The sequence below is a fragment of the Neolamprologus multifasciatus genome, chromosome 3 (genome assembly GCF_963576455.1).
Source record: "Neolamprologus multifasciatus chromosome 3, fNeoMul1.2, whole genome shotgun sequence".
NCBI classification, from domain to species: Eukaryota; Metazoa; Chordata; class Actinopteri; order Cichliformes; family Cichlidae; genus Neolamprologus; species Neolamprologus multifasciatus.
Window position 1 is genome coordinate 42820882 of NC_140441.1, and position 20399 is coordinate 42841280.

Here is a 20399-nt window from a genome sequence, read left to right on the forward strand (position 1 = left end):
TGTTATTCTGTTTTGAGCCAATGTGTTTGTAATTGTTTTGACACTGCTATGAACACTGGATGTTATTGATGTTATTGACTGCAATGTATACACTGACCTGCATATGTCACACACCAGCTGTTTAACCTCTGCACACCACACTTTTCTCCCTCAGTGTCTGCAAATTTTCCAGAAAGGTGTTTAATTCATGATCAAAGGTTAAATCGGAATATTTGATTGCAATTTGTGCAGCCAACATCCCTTTTAAACTACACTTAGCGGATGTTCATTAGTTCCTCAATTGTATTCATCTGACCTCCAATCTTCATAAAAAAGTGTTAAGCAAAGCCCGCAAGAAAGAAAAAATGAACAAGTGCAATGCATGTTCTGACCATTTCTGGGGTAGAGACATTGCTTTCTTCTATTGTGGAAGTCCATGTTTCAAGCAGGCCTGAACTCCTTCCCTTTCTTTTTACTGTCCTGTATTGATACAGAAGAAATGAGAGACATGATCAAGGTTATTAAAAATGTCAAATAGGCTTTAGATTTCATCTTACCTAATATAACATTGTTTGATGATTTGAACCAAAGTCATAGCGTTCATCATTTCTGGATTTTTGCTTCACAAAGCTGAGATTAGGCCTTATATAATAATGATGTGAAAAGATTACATAACTGTACCAGCTGTATTAAAGATTGATGCTGAAAATCAAAACACACTTTAAACAGACATTTAGTTTGCATTAGATGTGCGCAGATTGATTCACTATGGAGGGCAAAAGACAAATGCTTTTTTTGATCACTGCTCATCATCAATCAGAAGAAGTGGATCTGCTTGTTATTCAGCCCACGTGTTTCCTTTTCCATGTGCTGATTCTGACAAAACTTAAAAAAACAAAACAAAACAAAGAACTCCATTCCGTTGCTCGGCCATCTCTACATGCTGCTTCTATTTTGCAGACCTTGCATCTCCAAAGTGTCAATAAATGTTTTGAATGGAATTATTCCTCATCTTAACTTAACTGCATAGTAAATATGTGGTGGTGTTTCACATTACAATGTTAAATGAACCGTGTTAACCCCACAAGACCACCCAGTAATACATTGTGCCTTATTTAGTAGCAGGGACATACCTTTGAAGAGATATACTGGGCCAAAGTTTGTGGGTCGGGAAGAGCAATGGAGATGCAAGGATATTGTTGGTGACAACATGCATACTTTGTGCTGGCATGGCCCCGTTTGTTAACTAAAAGGGATGCACCAATGAACTTCTGTTCTGATTAGATGCACATACCTTTTCTTAAGGTATCTTCCAGTACTCAGAGCCAAGTGTGAAGTTTGAGGCAACAGTGCTAACCAGTGCACCATTGTTCCATAGAATTTGAAGGATTTTAATGATTACTCAGACACATGTGGTAGATTCTATAACAACCAAACATCAGGGCTAAAAAATGCACAAAAACCCATTTCTATTTAATTCTGTGTTAATAACTATAACTGATTATTAATCAAATTGATAGTAATATTATCTACAATTGATAATGAAGAACCATAAAAAGTGTAGTATGTGTAGTATCTGATGTTATGTTACTGTTATTTCACCCTTAAAATACATGAATGATGGTCTAACTCAGCGGTCTCCAACCTTTTTTGCGCCACGGACCGGTTTATGCCCGACAATATTTTCACGGACCGGCCTTTAAGGTGTCGCGGATAAATACAACAAAATAAAACTAGTACTGGTACCGAAAAAAAGAAGATTTATTCATAACACACGTGAAAAGACCCAGGAAAAACCGAGTTAACGATAAAAACTATAACAAAATAACGCTGAAAACCGATAAAAACCCTGAAAACCATACATTTCACACCTGAGCCTCAACTTTCGCGGCCCGGTGCCAAACGACTCACGGACCAGTACCGGTCCGAGGCCCGGGGGTTGGGGACCGCTGGTCTAACTCACACAAGATTTATTGATAACCAAATACTCCACTGTGTCTCCTTAAATAGATTATGATCATCCTGTGAAAGACAACAAGACCTGTGGAAAACAATCAAACAAAAAAATCATACTTTAGGATCTTACTTTGTGGAAGTCTAGTCTTAGTTATGTAAAGAAACAACTGCTCTGAAAATAAATTGATGTTTACATTAATATTTGTATTCTACTTTCAGTAATTCTTTAATTAACAAATTAATAACAACAACAAACTTTGGTTGAGCGCTATCAGTAAATCCATTCAACATAACAGGCAATAATAAAACAATCTGAGTATTGTAGAATTCCCCTTAATCACATGTGAAATGCAGATTTAGCCCAGCAAATTTAGACTTAAATGTAATTCCTGCAGAATAAACTTAAAAAGACTGACTTGCTTCTAGTTTACAAGAATAATGCAACCACAGAATGCTAAACACATCTTAAGCTAGAAAGACCTGTTGTGTATTTGGTCTGAAACAGCAACTCCTTTATGCACTTAAATGACAGAAAGTCCACAAGTGTTCACAATGAAGTGAAATAATAACCGACCTTGCTCTCCCGTGTGCCACGTGCTAATGAGATCCAAAAAATAAATGTTCACTCTTTTGGAAGAAGCTTTTTCATGTATCATTCTTCCTTCAGACAAACTCTCTTCCTGCTACTGCTTGTGCTCTATCTGGTCGTTAAGTCCGACATCACTAGCCGTGTCTGGGCCTAAACTCTGCTGCAGGTCCATATATCAAACGATCACTATGGCATTACTGAGAGTTTAAAAACTGTCTAAAGTCTTTCATCTTTAATAAAATGATCAGCGTTCTGCTCTACCAGGTGTAACAATTGAGTTTAACATCCAGGCATCCATGAAAATGGAATTTATGACATTTAACAGAGTTAGAAGTTAGCAGGAAGTTAGCTCGCTAGCTTCTATCTAAATACAATATAGCATGTCCTGACTGCGGGGTTTTGGAAACAAATTCAAACGTACAGCTCTGTTATCACTTCCAAGACAGACAGAAAACTAAACAGCAGTGACGTTTGTAGGGTTACTGAAGTTTGGCTAGCTGGTATATAATGATGTGCTACGTGACCGCTAGCGACACAGCTATGTTAGCATAATATAAACAAGCTAACTTTTTTTCCACTCGATAAAAGTTAACGTGAGTGTTCTCGGTGGTCAGGAACAAATGTAATCGCATGGCAGGATGCTGTAAAAGGACCAAACTTCAGCCAGGAGAACAACTGAGATAATCCATCCACAATACGAGGTTAGTCATTCATATACTGCTGCATGGGCTGGACTGTAGTTACATCCTAAGGTTTTAAAAACTGAGCTTAAATAAATGATTAGCGGTAGTAAAAGCCGAGGGAGGTCAACAGTGATCACTGACTGTTTTAGGAGCTTTTTGAGATTAAATAGAAGAAAATACAAAACATTAAACATGTTAACAACACAAAAGCCATATCAAACGCAGACTACTTTAGGCCCGGAAGTAGGATTCGTCACGTCATCACTTAACGACCGGATTGGAATTAAAAGCATCAGACTTAATGAAGAGTTAACAGGGTAAGCAATAAATCATGCTAATACATACAACATAATTTGTTGTTGTTTTTTTAGGGGAAATGTATATGTTAATTTGTTTTTTTATGTTTCTTCATTTGAATTGTAAGTGAATACTACAGTGATAGTACATAAATTATCTTTACCATGGTTTTTTGTTTTTCTTGAAATCATCATACTTTTTGTGGAGTCTGATGCTTTTATTTTGAAAGGGAGATGGTAGTAGGAAAAAAAGGTTTGTTATCACAAGCAATAGCAAGTAACATTGTTAGGCTTTCTCACAGGTCTTCTGTGTTTTTAAGTGAGTGTTTGAAAGTCTGTGCTTCCTATTATGCAAATGAAAGCTGCTGCTGCTGCAGCTAGAATGAAATTCTTCCAAACTGCTACTCAGTCCTGCCAATATCTAATGTAGTAAGTCCATTCAACTGAACTGAGTGGACTGCCTTAGATCAGCCTGATCCAGCTTTTAGAGTCTGGGTCTCAAATGCAACACTGAACATTCAATCTCCAGTCAACCACTTCAGAGGAAAACTGGGCACACCCAAAGGCGCTGGATCTTATTCATTGTTTTAGAAAAGCAGGGGTTTGGAAATGTTGAATTTCAACTTTGAAAAAAAAAAGATCTACGTAAATAATCTGGGAAACAAATACAATTGACTGATACAGAGATCCTAATGCACACACTAAAAACATCTTAAAATGAAAACACATATGCCCGTAAACACATTTTGTATAAGTGTGTTTGTATGTGCACATGCACATGTACCCTAACCATGCAGATCTGGATTTTTTAAATTTTATTTCTTTCAAGAAAAAATTTGGTCAGTTCTTAAGATCAGAGGCAAGTGCCACAGTGGTCATATAACCAGGCCAAGAAAATCAATGTCCATCTTCTCTCAAACCCAAGGCTGTCCTTCACAGCTGCTGGAAGGACAAACCCCAGCTTTTAGTCAGTGCCGATCTTTATCTGCCTGCCTGCCTGTAAGGCTGCTGTCAGCTCCACACATTGGGCTGCATATTTGTAAACCAAAACATAACATTTCATTTTGATTTAATGATTTAAATAAGAACAGAAGACGCGCACTTACTTTCCTGAACGAATTATCTAAAGCATTTAGTTTTTCCGCTGGAAACTTTATTTGCTTTGTGACACTTCACTCAGTAGTAAATCCTCTGCTGTCCAATTAATGAACTATCACATTACTGCCACATGAAACAGCTGATGCCGTGCCCCCTGCGACCCTAAGGCTTACAGCAGATCTCTAAAGCAATAGAAAGACTACTAACAACAGCTATAGTCCAAGATAGTGGTGAAATCAAAATTGATACAACAGAAACTTGACCGGTTAAACACAAGATTGGAAGCTCCTGGAAAACCGATTAACAGCAACTAAACTCAAGGGAACAATGTCCACTAGCAACTTTATCATAAATGGCTTCTCTCAAAACAAACAAAACAATTGCTGAAATGAGTGACTCGACATGCCTGGGTGGCTGTTTGTCTCCTCATGAAGAGAAGACGTTTGTAATCGCTCTGTCTGTTTGACAGCAGTCTAGCATCAATAGTTTTCCAGATCTCATCTGTCTGTTGGTAGATACCAATAACAGCTCAAGCTGATTTAATCTGAGGGAAAATCAGGTCAAGGTTACACTAAATGTCAACATCAGTAAAAACCTTATATTAAAATTTTTTGACCATCTTCAAACTTCACAACAATTATACTAGGCATGTGGGGATAGGTTGGCCAAGCGTTTGACCTTGACCTTCATAATTCAAATTCAATCATATGGATAAAAACATTAAATACACCATTTTAGTCAGACACAAATGTGTTGGTAAAAGCAGCCCAAACTGCTAAAAAGTTAAATAAAATAAAATAAAGCATAAAAGTTTTAGTGTGGCGCTTTGGGGGTGTCAACCTCTGAGTGCAAAAAAAGCATCTCTTCCATTATTACAAGACCTCCTCAAGGTAAAAGATTGTTTCTTATGAACTCTTTTAATTGCCACTGTTGTTTTATTGTGTCATTGGGCTCCCCAAATTTCATTAACCCTTTAAAGCCGGTCGGAGCGGGCACACTCCATTTTGCGTAACTATTTTTAAATCCCGGTAGCACTGCAACCACATAAGCTAGCGCAATAATTTATTTTGCATATGAAAACGGAGGAGTTGTACTTACAGTTTCCTTCCACATAAAGCTTTGCAAAAACTGCATAAAAAGCGCTTGCAGCAACAAAAACATAATATTCCAGAAACACGCTTTGCCGATCCGATCAGCTGTTTGTAACACTTCCTAGTCTATCAGCGCAAACTATCGCATTTCCGCCATGACCTGCCCGAAACCGGAAGTGACGTCATTTTGCGGAAATGTAGTTTTTTGCCATCAGGGCCTTATGAGCCTATACTGGTATTTTTAAAAGTTATGTTTGACTTTATGATTTTCTGTGTCATTTCTGGGATGCTTAGGACTCCAATTGCACTGCTGGAAATAGTTTATTTTGATGCACATGCTGCTTTTTTTGCAAATTTGCATTATAATATTTATTTTCGTTTTTCCTGCAGTATATAAAAATTGGTGTATTTCAAAAATAAAACTATGAAGACACTCAAAATAAATTTCCTGTGGTGGGAAACTATTTTGTATATTTTGTAAATATATGTTAAAAAAAACAAAAATGATTTAAATTTTTTTGTAGTTTATTGCACTTTTTTGCAATTTATGTAATTACTATGCACTTAATGCAGACATATTATTAAAATTTGGGCTGTAATGGTTGTATTGATGTATATCAACTTGAAATCCTCCCAAAAATGGCTCTACAGCATGTAAAAATATAATATAAGCTCTGGTGGACTTGGTTCTATGGTAGGTCTTAAAGGGTTAACAAGTTTCACAAGTACATGTATTGCCTAAATCTAACTAAATTTGGGCCAATTTTTTGATCTTTCAATTTTGTGGTCCAGGCGATGTCCTTCATCTCCACATTTGAATCTGTCTCCTGTGCTTCTACCTTTAATGAAGCAGCTAATTGTTCTCTTTAATAGCTTTGTTTCTTGCCACGATTAAAATTAATAACAAAATTATATTTCACCATCCTATGTGATGATGGAGCTGGACAAAAGTATATTATAGAGCTATGTGATTTATTTGCAGTGAGTTTTGTTTTGTCACATAAAGGTACTTATGAAAATAAATGAAAAAAAAAATCATTTAATCTGTTTTGGTGAAACTGAGTTATTATTATTGTTCATTATGATACATGGTTCATAATGAAATTCTGATTTTTAAAAATAGGGAGGAAGCCCAAACAAATTAATCATGAAAACTTTTAAAAACTTTTTTTATTTCAAGCTCACTGTGGTCTGACGTGATCCAGATATTTATATTACATTACCTTGAAATAATTTCTTCACAAATGCAGAAATCTAACCGTGTTTGGGACCAAAACATTCACAGCTGATCCTTTGGGTTGTGCAGATAGCGGAGTGGGGTTCCCGTGGATCAGCCTTGTTCCAGGGCATCCCACCAATACATGACTGGATTGAGATCTGGGGAATTTAAAAGGGCCTAGTCAGTCCCATAAGCTGGTTAAATGTTAGAAATGTCCTTTTATTTTATTTGAATTAATACATTCCACTCTAGCAACAAAATTAACTTATTCTATGAGTATATTCTCACTTTTGATATCCACAACTTAATAATTTCACGTAAAAATAAACAACAATGATTCGTTATATGCATGGTTAGATTTGTCTCATGAAAGTTCATTTATGACAATATAAACAGTCCAATTCAGTGAGCAGTTTATCCTAACTAGCATTTAAATTTAGATGTACCCAATTTTCTTGGTCCAGAAGTCTCCAAGGTGTTCGCGTTTCACTCTAAACAACAACCCTGAAGCTATTTAAGCTTTAGCAAACTAATTAAAAGGCCCTAAATAAACTGCTGCTTTCAATAATAGAAAATGATGTGCAAGTTAATGGCTCTAAATTGTCAACATTTCCAGGCCTTTGGCTTGGGAATTGCAGATGCTTTTACCCACGGACCATTTGATTTCTGTGTGAATGAAGTCCCCTGCTGCCACCACCATCTTGCCTTTTGGAGAGGCCAGCATGATGCATACTGGGAATCGAATTAACCAGGTCTCTTGGCAGGTTTAATGTAGATCTCTGTGGGGATATTGAACAAAAATAATGAAGGGAATATACAGCATGATCTGTATCTAACCTCCAATGTAATTGAGTCCCAGCCAAGATAGCCATCTCTGAGCTTGCAGGGCAATTTATACAGTCTGCACCATTTAAGCTATGTAGAACTATTGAATAGTGCAATGAAGCTCATAACAATTGTGAAATCTGCAGGAGATCATTTTTATACAGTATGCTTTTTAAAAACAGATTCTATTATTTTATTATGACATCAAATACTGGCTCTTAATCAGTGGTTATGACAATTTTATTTCATGTGAAAAACAGGATAAGCTCTGTTTAAGTTTATAAATGTTTAATCACAACATTTTTTGTCTTCACATGTATGATACTGAAATTGCATAACTTTACCAATGCTTTTTACACAAAGTGTGCAGTTGACTGTTTTGGCTCTTTATTCAAAATCCGTTGCATACTCTTCTTAACTGTGGAAGCACATTGATTAAATATGAATCATACATTCATACATTTTTAAAGGTTGTTATATATTCTACTAATACAGGTTAACCTTCAAGACAGTGAAGTTTATGACCGTTAAGGGGCTTAACTTTTACCTTTAATACAAATGTTCTTTGTTTGTTATTTATGGCACATGTTTTTCACATTTTATTACTGTTTGCCTAGTATTTGTTGAGTTATTTCAAACAATCTTACATGCTAAGGGTAACCAAAGAGATGACCAAAGAGATTAAAAGGAAATATTTGGTGCAGAAACCTCTTTGTGACCAAATTCACCTACGCACTGCCAGCACACTCTTGCCAATGATCGCTTCAAAGTTGCTGAGCAAACAATTATTGTTTTTTTGCACTACAAATGTTCATATTATTTGCAAAACTTGCACAAACTGCTTTTTGCATATAAAGCGAAATAAAATCAAATATTTGCCATGGATACAGGACGCTGTAGGGCAAAGGTAAACACATATAGACCCTTTGCAAAAAAAAAGAAAAAAAAGATACCTGTATGAAATATAACAGGATTATAAATGCGTGAATGAAGCTGCTTATTCAGATCACTATAAAAACAGAAAAATCCTCTTTGAACAGAAAGCACTTTTTTAAATACTCTACTGAGCTGAATGAAGTACGGTATAAAGTACAGAAAAAATATATATTTATCCCTGGAGAAACCATGGGGTCAAATTTGACCCCATGGTTTCTCCAGGGGTCAAATGGAACCATGGGCTCCATTTGACCCCATGGTTTCTCCATGGGGTCAAATTTGACCCCATGGTTTCTCCAGGTTTCTCCACCATGGTTTTCTCCAGTCAAACAAACAAACAAACAAAAAAAACCCTTTGCCCACTGCCCTTTATAATCAAACTAGATTTAAAGTCTCTGTGGTCTCTGTCATTTGAGAAACAGAAATAAGTCCTTAACTCGAAAAAGAACAGTAAAAGTGTATGTATGCAAGCAATATACGCCAAATTATGCACAAATGAAAATACACTGTCACAATGTGTGCAGATGCTACTAATTAGAGATTAGATTAGATTAGATGAAACTTTATTAATCCCTCGGTTGGGTTCCTCTGGGAAATTCAGTTTCCAGTAGCAAAGCACCGAAAAAGTTGCATGTTACAGATACATTAAGGGGAATGAGAGTAAGGATAAGGATGCATTATTAGTAGCATCTGCAGTGAATTACTTACTAAATTATCATTAGCTTGACATTCTGCCAGACGTTAAACAAAGATACCTGCAGTTTGCAAAACAATCTGTTAATGTTTTATGTTCATATTGCTTCATGTACCTTATCTCCTCTGTAATGGGTTGGCCAGTCTCAACAAAACTTTGCATGAACATCATCACACATACAGTGATTGTTAACCTCTACACCAATCAGGCATAATTTTATGACCTGCAATGAAAGAAGATGGTCTGGTCTGATGAATCATGTTTTACATTATGTGGATTGCTGGGACCTGTGCAGTGGTTCCCTGGGGACCACCAAGATCCACAATAGGAAGAACGCTAGCCAGCCAATGCTTTGGTTAGTGCTCTGCTGGGATAACTTGGGCCCTTCTATGGACTGGACTGGTTCTTATATAGCGCTTTTCTACTCTTCTGAGCACTCAAAGCGCTTTATACAACTTGTGCATTCACCCATTCAGACCCATTCGCACAAGCACATTTTTCCTAGGTGCTTTCTAACTGACATTCACACACATTCATACTCCGACGGATGCATCGGAGAGCAATTTGGGGTTAGTATCTTGCCCAAGGATATTTGGCATGCAGACTAGGGGAAGCCAGGAATCGAACCACCAACCTTCCGATCAGTAGATGACCTGCTCTACCACCTGAGCTACAGCCACCCCGTATCTATCCACCTGTATTTTACTTTGACACCTACCTAAGCATTGTTGCAGACTATGTACATCCTGTCATGGAAACTGTATTTCCTGATGGCACTATAAAAGCCCAGCCACACAATAAAAATGGTTCAGGAGTGGTTTGAGGACAACGACAATGAGTTTGAGTTGAGTTGAATAGGTGTAAACTTGGCCTTCAAATCCAATCAAGCATCTATGGGATGTTCTGGACAAACAAATGCGATCCATGGAGGCCCAACCTCAAAACTTAAAGGATCTGTTGCTCTCCCTTAGAGATCATATACAGCTATAAAAAAAAAAATGAAAGTAGGCTGCAATTTAAAAAATGCTCCTCTCATATTAGAAGTAGTATCAGTAGTATCAGTCAATACAATATCACTAGCAATAAAATTTACTTCATGATGTTAACACTGCAAAAATGTAATATTCTATATAATATTATATGTCCCCCTAAACCTTTGATGCTCTTAGTTTACTTACTTTACTTACCTGATTGGACTAATGGTGCCAATGTTGAGCTACATGAAACAGTATCTATACACCTGTTGCTGAGTGAACCAGCTAGCTAGACAACTAACATTACTTCCAGTCATTCAATGTCAGATGTGAAGAGAGGCGGTGATGACGATAAGAACAGAAGAATAGGAAGAGAAAAAAACTCTGATGTGATAACACATTTCAGTAGTGTTGGTCATATCACTAATGGTTGCTTTTAAACGTATAAATGTATATACTGAGTTTGACAATAACACAGACGGCATAATTATAGTACCATAATGTATCATAGTTATCCAAGTATATTACTGTATAAAATAGAGAATTCACACACAGATTTTACTGAATCATGTTTGATATGCCTTGGCATAAAAAACAGTGACTAGTGAAACAGGCAATGAGTACAGTGAGAGAGACAACAAAGAGTGGAAGAGGCGAGGGAGAGAGAAATGAAAGAGAACACAGGTGAGGTAAAAAATGCAACACGAAGAAAAGGAGGCTGAATGAGCCCATTAGATAAAGGGAAGAGATTCAGAGGTCATCAAGCAGAACAATACTGGAGATTGTACATTGTACTGTGAATCGCTCACTGCAACATTTAACCTGATTTTCAAGTTTTACTGCTTACATCTTAAAATTGTCACATTTAGATCAAACAAAAAGAAATGAAAACTTTGTAACAAGTTCATGGACCATACAAAACTAACAAGTTCAGTTGTTTAACCTCAGCATTTCCAAATCCTTAAATAAGGCCGGCCATAGGAATAGGAAGTGAGAATTTTATTTTAGACAGTTAAGTGGTTACCATTATATTACTCGCCATGGTTTTCTGTTTTTCTGGTTTGTTGTTGTCTTTGGTTTTTCATCTGAGGAAGCAAGAAGAAACAATATTTTAGTTTAAATTCTTTCTCCCAGAAGATGGTTTTGTTCAGTTCTACATTTCATCGTTAAAATTCATTGCACAGAATGATACGGGTGTAAAGACGACTGTTTTCATTCTAAGCTGCTGGAAGTGGAAAGTGTCTCTGTCCATCCATCTCCTTAAAAGCGCCACCAACTTAAAGCTGCAGGGAAGTCTGTCCCAACTGATTAAGCGTACATCTTAGGCAGACAGTGAGACCATCACAGGGCGAATAAAGAGGACAGCTCAGAATCATCAATAAATCTAACATGCGTGTCTTTGGGAGGAAACTGATGCAGACATAAGGAGAACATGCAAACATGCTCTGAACCTAGAACTTTTTGGTGTGAATCACAGGCGCTAACAGCTGAGAACCACACCAACCCTGAACCTGAGTTTATATGAAGTAGTTTAAAAAAAAACAGTGATGTGACATTTTCAAGCTATCATTTTAAACAATAATTCCAGTATAAAGATGAATATTTCCATTTAGGTTCAATTTCTTTTGTTTAGAGCCAAATCACAACAACAGTTGCCTCATTAATTCAATAGAAGCAAAATTGACATTAGAAGAAGGTTTAAAGTAGCATTCTTTGATCTTGGATTAAGATGCTACAACATTTACAAAGCATGACTTCTTTCACTTAGAGTTTTTATCCTCATTGTACATCCCAAGGGATCATTTAAAATTTAGCAGTGACCTCTTTCACCCTCTTCCAAAGCCTGGGAATGGGGGGCTAGCTGGCTTGAAGCCTACAGGGTTACTGCAGAGACATTAGGCCAGGATGACAGAAGTCCTCACACAGGCAGAAATTTCTCCTGACACAGCAGCAGGCGAAAATGGATGGAGCTCTACAGCAGCTGGAATCTGCTTCATACAGTCCCCACCGTAAAGCCTGGGATGAGTAGCATGCTTGCGTCATAAGCGTTTTCTTTTTTGTATCTTCAAATAAAAAGCTGTGATAGCCGTCACAAATGGACTCTAAATAGAATCTAATTAAAACTATTCATTAACATATTAGAATCCATAATATTCAACTGGTTAATTTGTGTTCTCTCGGTCATAAGTCATAATCACTTTCATGATGCTAATGCTAATTGACAGGGCTGGACTGAGGCTACCTTGCATGACCTTCACCATGTCCCTTGGGTAAAGCAAATGGCAGAGTGTGAGGTGTGTGACAGTCCCAGTCGCTGTCTCCTCCCTTCAGAGATTGATTTGAGGCCTGCATTGAGTTTCCCAGGCTAATCATGCCTCATTATTGGCAGCTTCACTTAGAGAAACTGACAGGTCACATCATATGCCCAGACAACTCCCACTGTACCATGCAGTGGAAATGCTGCATTTCATAAAATTATGTACATGAAAAATTATTTTATTATAAGTAATTCTTTTGTGACTATGAAATGGATGATACATTGTTACTTGGCCAACAGCAAAATTCATAATTTTCCATGCAAAATTTGGTAAATAATATCAATATCGATAAATAATATCTTTTCAGGAAAAACAGTTGCTAAAACCAACCCTACCGCAGACATGCACAAGAGCTTCATAAAATTAAAAAGGTCTGCATCCGGTATAGAGGAACCAGGACACCCTGACGAAAAGTGGGCTACTAGAACAAGACTGCATCGGTGGGCAAGAGTTGAAAATAGGGCGCTGCTGGAATGCTACTCCTTTCCAACAGGGTTACTTGCGGATCAGGGACCTATGGAATTTTTGATACCGAGCATCCAGATTGACAGTGAAACAACTAGTAGCTCAGTGTTCCAACATTCAGGAGAATCTCACAGCTAAAGATTATCAATGTACAACACAAATGCTACAGCAAGGGGAGCTTGAACAAGTCAGGGGGGAGACACCAGGAACAACATCCGAGATCCAAGAGTGCAGTCCTAGGAACAGCTAAGATACTGTGGAGGACCCTCAAGCCCCCAGGCCTCTGGTAGAGGACCCAAGCTTGAAGGACAGACTACCTGCATGGGCGAGAGGGGAATTTATTAATACATATTGTGAGCCTATAAAAATGGCACATATGAAATGGTTTTAGGTTACTTTACAGATAATGCAAAACTAAAATGTAGTTTGAAAAAGGACAAAATTATATCAGAACATATAAAATAAGAACATGAAATAAACTTGACATTAGAGCTTGACAAAGCAGTACAACAGAGAGAATCTGTTAAATGTATTTTAACAATGCAAGTGTAGGTGTTAAAGAATAACGAATGACTTTTGTGCAACAAAAACCCCTGAAAGTAAAATATAGTAATTTAAATAAAACTTTCTCTGTTCTCTTTTTTTCTCTCTGTCTCTTCCAAGTTGAACAGTTGACCTTGACTTAAATATATCTGTCTGTAGGCAGTATTCACAAGCAGGACGTTAACAGTGTGGGTTGGCTCAGGAATTCCCTCCTGTGACTTTGTAATGAAAACACAGATCAGTGCCGTATGGCAGTGCACAGTATGACACAACATGTGCCATATCTTTGTAGATGACAAAATGCAACACAATAATAGGCACAACAATAAACAGCTTTATGTAAAATAAATACGCCTGAATTTGATGGTAACTTTTCTGTCTTTTAACCAATATTTTTTTTTAGTAGGCTAGAGTATGCGACTTACTCCCTTATCTTATTCATAATATCATTCCAACCATCTTTTTTATTTCATCTAAAAGAATAATTGAGAGAGATCTGTCATTTCAGATCTGGTTGGCTAATTTAATGTCAAGGCTTAGCTTCACTTATAGGACAAACAAAAGCCCATCCTAGGTCATTTAATTAAAACTGCACAACAGACAACAATTGTAATATATTTTGAAACTGTTGGATTTCATGATGCATCACAGAAAATAATAATAATAATACTTTATCTTTAGACTTGATTAAAAAAAATATGTGTATACAGGTTGTACATATATCCAATCCAATCCAACTTTATTTATAGAGCACAAACTGCTTTCCAGTAATAAAAACAGCGATAAAAGTTAAAAACTATACATTAAACAGACAAAGAAAATTAAATAACAATAAAATAAATAAATAAATGAAAAAAAGATAAAAAATTAATCAGTAAATATTAACCCTTGGATGCACAACCTACCAATACCTACACTCTTCCACAAGTGGGGTCAAAAATGACCCCAAATAAAATCAATGCATTTTGCTATAAGCTCGGTTGTTATTCTTCAATAAGAGTTGTAACGAAGAGTTGTAATATTTTCATATTTGTGGTATTCCTCATAAAACATGTTTGTGACATGAGGCCCTTTGTATTTTTATTTATTTTTTCATTAATTTTAAGAAATTGGAGTTTTTGTATCACTTTTATCACTTTTGTATGCTTGCTCTGCATATACTGCAGAAGCTGGGTTTTCCCTCTGAAAGGCACAAGTTGTTCATCTACTGTAACACAATCACTGAGCATGAATTTCTGCCTGCAGTTGACCAGGAAAAGACCCCATATGTAGCGGAAAGCTGCCACGTGGTTTGTTTTCAGTCGGTAGGCTCTGGTCCTCTTGTCATCAAAGTGCAAGACGGGCGAATATCTTCAAATCTTTGAATTGACATAGTGGCCTTGTACAATGGGTTATGCAGAGGACTCCCAAAAAGCACACCGACTGGTACATCCCAGTTCTTCTCACTTCCTGCAAGATTGGTCAATCAAATGAAGGCCAGGAGCTTATTACATTTTCCCACTCTTTTCCCCTGTCTGTGGCTACTCTTCACGCCTCCATGTTTGTGCATGTCAGCACCTCTTCTATTATATTATCAGACATGAACATCTTACATGCATCTATTGGGGAGACAGTACTAAACCCAGGTGCAAGCCCTGGCCGACTAATTCAGAATATTGTGGCTAGAGCAGTAAGAGGGGCTCATTCTGTTGGACTTAATATCCATTTCCTCTTCAGAGGACTCATCAGAGGACTCCTCTGTGTCTGACTGGCCTTGTTTAGTGGGGGGGACAATAGTCTGGGTCCTCTATATCTGAGATGTCCGATGTCCGAGTCAATGCCTCTGATGGGCTCTTCATCCCATCCATCCTGGATCATTTGTAGGTCCACAGGGATCCTAGCTGGCCTCATAGCAGCCATGTTACTTTAGATATTTAAAAAAAAAACACCAGAAAGGACAATGTTTGAAATGCACAGAAAACTATAAAAAGGGCTGCACATAAATGGTCCTCAGGTGCGCATTTGCTGTCAAGATAAAAGACACGCACCAGATAAGAAGTTGGATTGCACGTTTGCGTACATAAGATGTTCTGGAGGAGGACAGACATTTGTTCAGAACTCTTAAAGATGTTGAAGAAGCAAGCTCTGTAAGCAATTACTTTGGTGTTCCTCCACCGCAAAAGAAGCGCATATTCTCAGAATTTCGGGGAATTTATTTTTTTTTGACAGCCATTGTGCACCTGCAGACCACTTATGTGCAGCCCTGGCTATAAATCATGTATGTTACTGTGTAAAAATTAATTCCTGATCCTTTAGAAGTGTAAGTGGGACAGTCAGAGTTGCTAAGAATGAAAGTTTCATAGAAGATTCCATAGGAACTGCTTGGGGTCATTTTTGACCCCACTTGTGGAAGAGTGGGGTAGTGATACAAAAACAGCATTTTCTTTAAATTAATAAAAAAATAAATAAAAATGCAAATAGCATCATGTTACAAACATATTTTATGAGGAATACCTGGAATATGAATATATTACAACTTTTCATTTTAAAGATTTTGAAGAAAAACAACCCGTGGGGTCATTATTGACCCCACGTGTGCATCTAAGGGTTAAAACATGAATAAAATAGATAATAATAATATACAATAAATAAAAATTAAATATACAATAAATGAAATTAACAAAGTAAAGAAGATTAAGAGCGACTAAAAACTGACTAAAACTACAAGCTGATTCTGGTACTATTCCTAAAATGTCTTGGAAAAAAGGTCTGTTTTTTAAAAGTGATTAGAAAATTTCAAAAATTTCAAAATTTCAAAAAAATATGTGTATACATGTTGTACATATATCCAATCCTATCCAACTTTATTTATAGAGCACTTTAAAAACAACATGGGTGGCCAAAGTGCTTTCCAGTAAAAAAACAGCGATAAAAGTTAAAAACTATACATTAAACAGACAAAGAAAATTAAATAACAATAAAATAAATAAATAAATGAAAAAAAGATAAAAATGAATCAGTAAATATTAAAACATGAATAAAATAGACAATAATAATATACAATAAATAAATAAAAATAAAATATACAATTAATAAAATTAATAAAGTAAAGAAGATTAAGAGCGACTAAAAACTGACTTGGAAAAAAGGTGTTTTTAGAAGTGATTTGAAAATTTCAAGTGTTGGGGCCAGCCTAATATGGGGGCAACTTATTCCATAATTTTGGTGCCACAACAGCGAAAGCTCAGTCCCTCCGGTATATTATATATACCGGTATATCCGGTATAAAATCCCCCTCCAAAAGTCTTTTCAGGAAGGAACTGCTGTAGAAGAATTACAAGATCACAAGGTTTCTAATTGGTACAGTGCAAACGGTGGATGCAGTAATGCAAATTCCTTATTTCAGTATGCCTGCTGACTTAATTAAATCACAGGGACAGATACAGTATGCACTGTTTATACTGCTTTGAAATAACAGGTCAAAGCTAAAAAAAAAAAAAGCTGGTTATCATCAAATACTGTTTCAAATACTATTTTGTATTCTTTACAGTTACATGAACTTTTCTTAAAACAGTTAATTGGCATATATTGTTAAATGATGTGTACAGATAATTGTGTAAATTAAAAATTTCTTATTACAATCATTTTAAAAAGCTCGTTATATGTAATTATAGTAAACAGCAAAACAAAGAGATGAGCAGCAGAGAGACAAACACAGAGAGACACGACTACATTGTCAAGGAAATTTTTAAAAATGAGCATCCCGCCTCTACATTTCATTCCTGTATTGAATGCTCATAGATATTACATGCAACCTTTGTATGAATTAATTTTAATTCAATTGAGTCAAACAGTTGGGATGTGTGCAAACTTTGATACTAAGGCACTGAGAAATGAGCTGTGGTTTGAGGACACCAAAGGTGGCTGTTTATCAAAAGGTCACTTAAGTAGTACATAAGATTTGCTATTATATCAAGAACCTCGGTATAATCTCTCGTATTAGGGAATGAAGGAGACAAAATATATAGTCACATTACCAATGCACGTGCGTTGGCTTATTTCTACAGTCCAAAGGAATTCTCATTGGATGAGAAAGTCAATGTTTTCCAATGACAGACTGTCAGCCTATTCAGGGTGTACCCTGTCCCTCACCCTGCTGCTTATGTTGGATATTATGTTAATAAAAAAAAAGATGGACAGAGAAGCTTTACATGTCATCCAGTTTGAAATTGGTGTGTGGATCTGAAAAACAATGAATAAATTAAATTTGTTTGTTTTTTTCTTTTCAACTCAAAGCGAGCTTCTCATGGTAGCACAGCTGCACCTCTGCTGCTGCCCATTCAAATTACAGAAACCGGTTCTGGCCTGACAGGTTGTGCAGTGGTAACCACTCATCTGTCGGATTCTTACTTCTGAGCATAACTAACAAGGCAGCATAAAACTAACCCTCAACAACACATTTGGACTGTGAAGTGTTGTAGATAGATGTGTGTTAGCTCTGTGATAGACTGCCAACCTGTCTGGGGTGTATCTTGCTCTTTCCTCTGTGGCAGCAGGGATTGGATCCTACCCCATCACCCATTAACTAGTTAAAAATAAGATGCATTTATGGGCTGTAAAACACAGAAGAAGGTATTTGACATTCTCATTTTCAACAGTGATTGTATCATAGTTACAAAAACACCAAATATGTCCATGAGCTGACCTGTAATAAATGGATGCCATTAATGTTGAGTGTGGTTGCGTGAACTTGGTAATGATTTATATGTTGGTATTAGCCTCACTTTCCCCCCTTTTTTCCTTTACTTGCATGAATCTTTGGTGTGCTTGTTATTTCCTCCAGTGGTGTGAACCTGTTGTCCCACCATCCTCTGCTGCCCGGGACTAAATTTGTTGTTCTTATTTAGAAGGAATTTTAATTGAATTTGGACCATTGGGTATTAATCTTGGGTCACTGTGGTCAGGGGCTGAAAATTGGATGCAGGTCAGGTTTTTACATGTTGTAATTAAGGTCACCAGGGGTAAGCGAAAGGAGGAGTAAATAGGGCAGGAGGAAGGGTGCAGCGGCTAACTGAGTAGCAAAGTACTGAGTACCCTGTAAAATACTCTAAAAGGCAATAGAAAAATGATTATGAAATTCAATAATATAGGGGCAAAACAAAACAAAAAAACCCAAAAGCAAACAAGAAAAATTATGTGGATTAACAGTGATTTTTAGGAGAATCAGTTGCTGGCACAAGGCGGGGAAACTGGCAAAGTGAGCGGTATCATCGCTCTGATCGATTTTGAAAAGGTTTAGGTTTAAAATCATCAGCAAAGCAAAACAGGTGACCACAAAGGTGGGAAACAAACCTGCTATTAAAACTAGGCTACATCCACACGTACCCGGGTATTTTTGAAAACGCAGATTTTTCTATGCGTTTGCACCTTTCGTACGTAAACGGCGTTTTCGGTCACTGAAAACTGAGACTTTTAAAAACTCCGGCCAGGGTGGATATTTCTGAAAACTTTTGAAAACGGAGAAAACACAGCGTCAAAGGTGTGCGCCTTTTCTGACGTCACACTGTGCGCCACGTTATTGTTTCGGTGAAATGAATTTCTACAATACTGTTACTGTTAATTGTTCTCTCTGCAGTGTTTAAATGCTTACATATATACACACAGTTACTGTCCCTCCACACATACGACTCGGTTCTGCTTCTATGCTCCAGCTTTGTTTACTTTTTCCCACCGAGGCTTCTAGACTTCTGATTGGCCAACATTTCTGCACGGTTAGAAATAGATCGCCACCTGTTGCTTTGGCATGTTCCTAGCAGCGTTTTCCTTCATTTCTGTGTTTACGTGTGGACGGGATTATTTTTTAAAACGAAAACGGAAAATCTCCGTTTTCAAAAATACCCGTGTATGTGTGGACGTAGCCCTCGTTACCAAATACAGAGACAGCTAAAGACTGTCTCAAAACTGCCAGCACTAGTTTTAGCAGTCTAGCTTATCTAATTTTGTCAAACGATGTGTTAAATCAGCTTAAACTCTAGCAGCAGTCTTCTTCTCTGCATTTTTATCAGTTACCTATGCTGTGAAAACATCAGACTTGTCAATATGCGATGAATAAAACTGTTATATTTTTGTTGTGTTGTTTAACTATTTAATATAAGCCCTGACACCTACCCTGTTATATCACTGAGAACTTCAAATGTGGAGCTTCTCTCACCTTTTTGTCTTTCCATCTGTTTTCGCTATACTCATCTGCACTCAGTCAGTGAGGGAGTTGATAATGATGAGGCTATGATGGAGGCGGGGGTGGGGTTTTATGGGGAAGGAGGGGGGCAATGAGACAATCAGGTGATGAGTGTAACAGAGGCAGAATGATAATGACCAGTGAGCCGTTGCTCTTCACTGCTCTTCGTTACTACAGGTGCTGTGCTTTCATAGGAAAAATCTGCAGAGCATGCATGTACTGTAACATCTCATCTAGTCCCTGCCTACACATGGCCTCAATACTCTCAGTTCAACAATACAGATACCACTAAGGAACCCTCAAGGGACCAGGAATTACCACACGAAATATCAAAGGAATCCTACAGTCATAGAATTAATAATTTCTTCCTGTGACACACGCATACGCGCTTATTGAGATGAAACAGTCTTGCTTCGTATCTTATTTCTAGACTCTTGCCATTGTTCTGCTGTAAAACGCTCATGAACACTCACTCTGTGATGAAAAGAAGTGAAGCTGAGGAGTTCAGAGAGCAAA

At 37.1% G+C, this 20399-nt stretch overlaps 1 protein-coding gene across 1 annotated transcript in view; it reads left to right on the forward strand.

Annotated features, from left to right (window-relative positions):
- Positions 1-20399, forward strand: part of nrxn2b (neurexin 2b) — a 728828-nt gene that overhangs the window by 178497 nt on the left and 529932 nt on the right.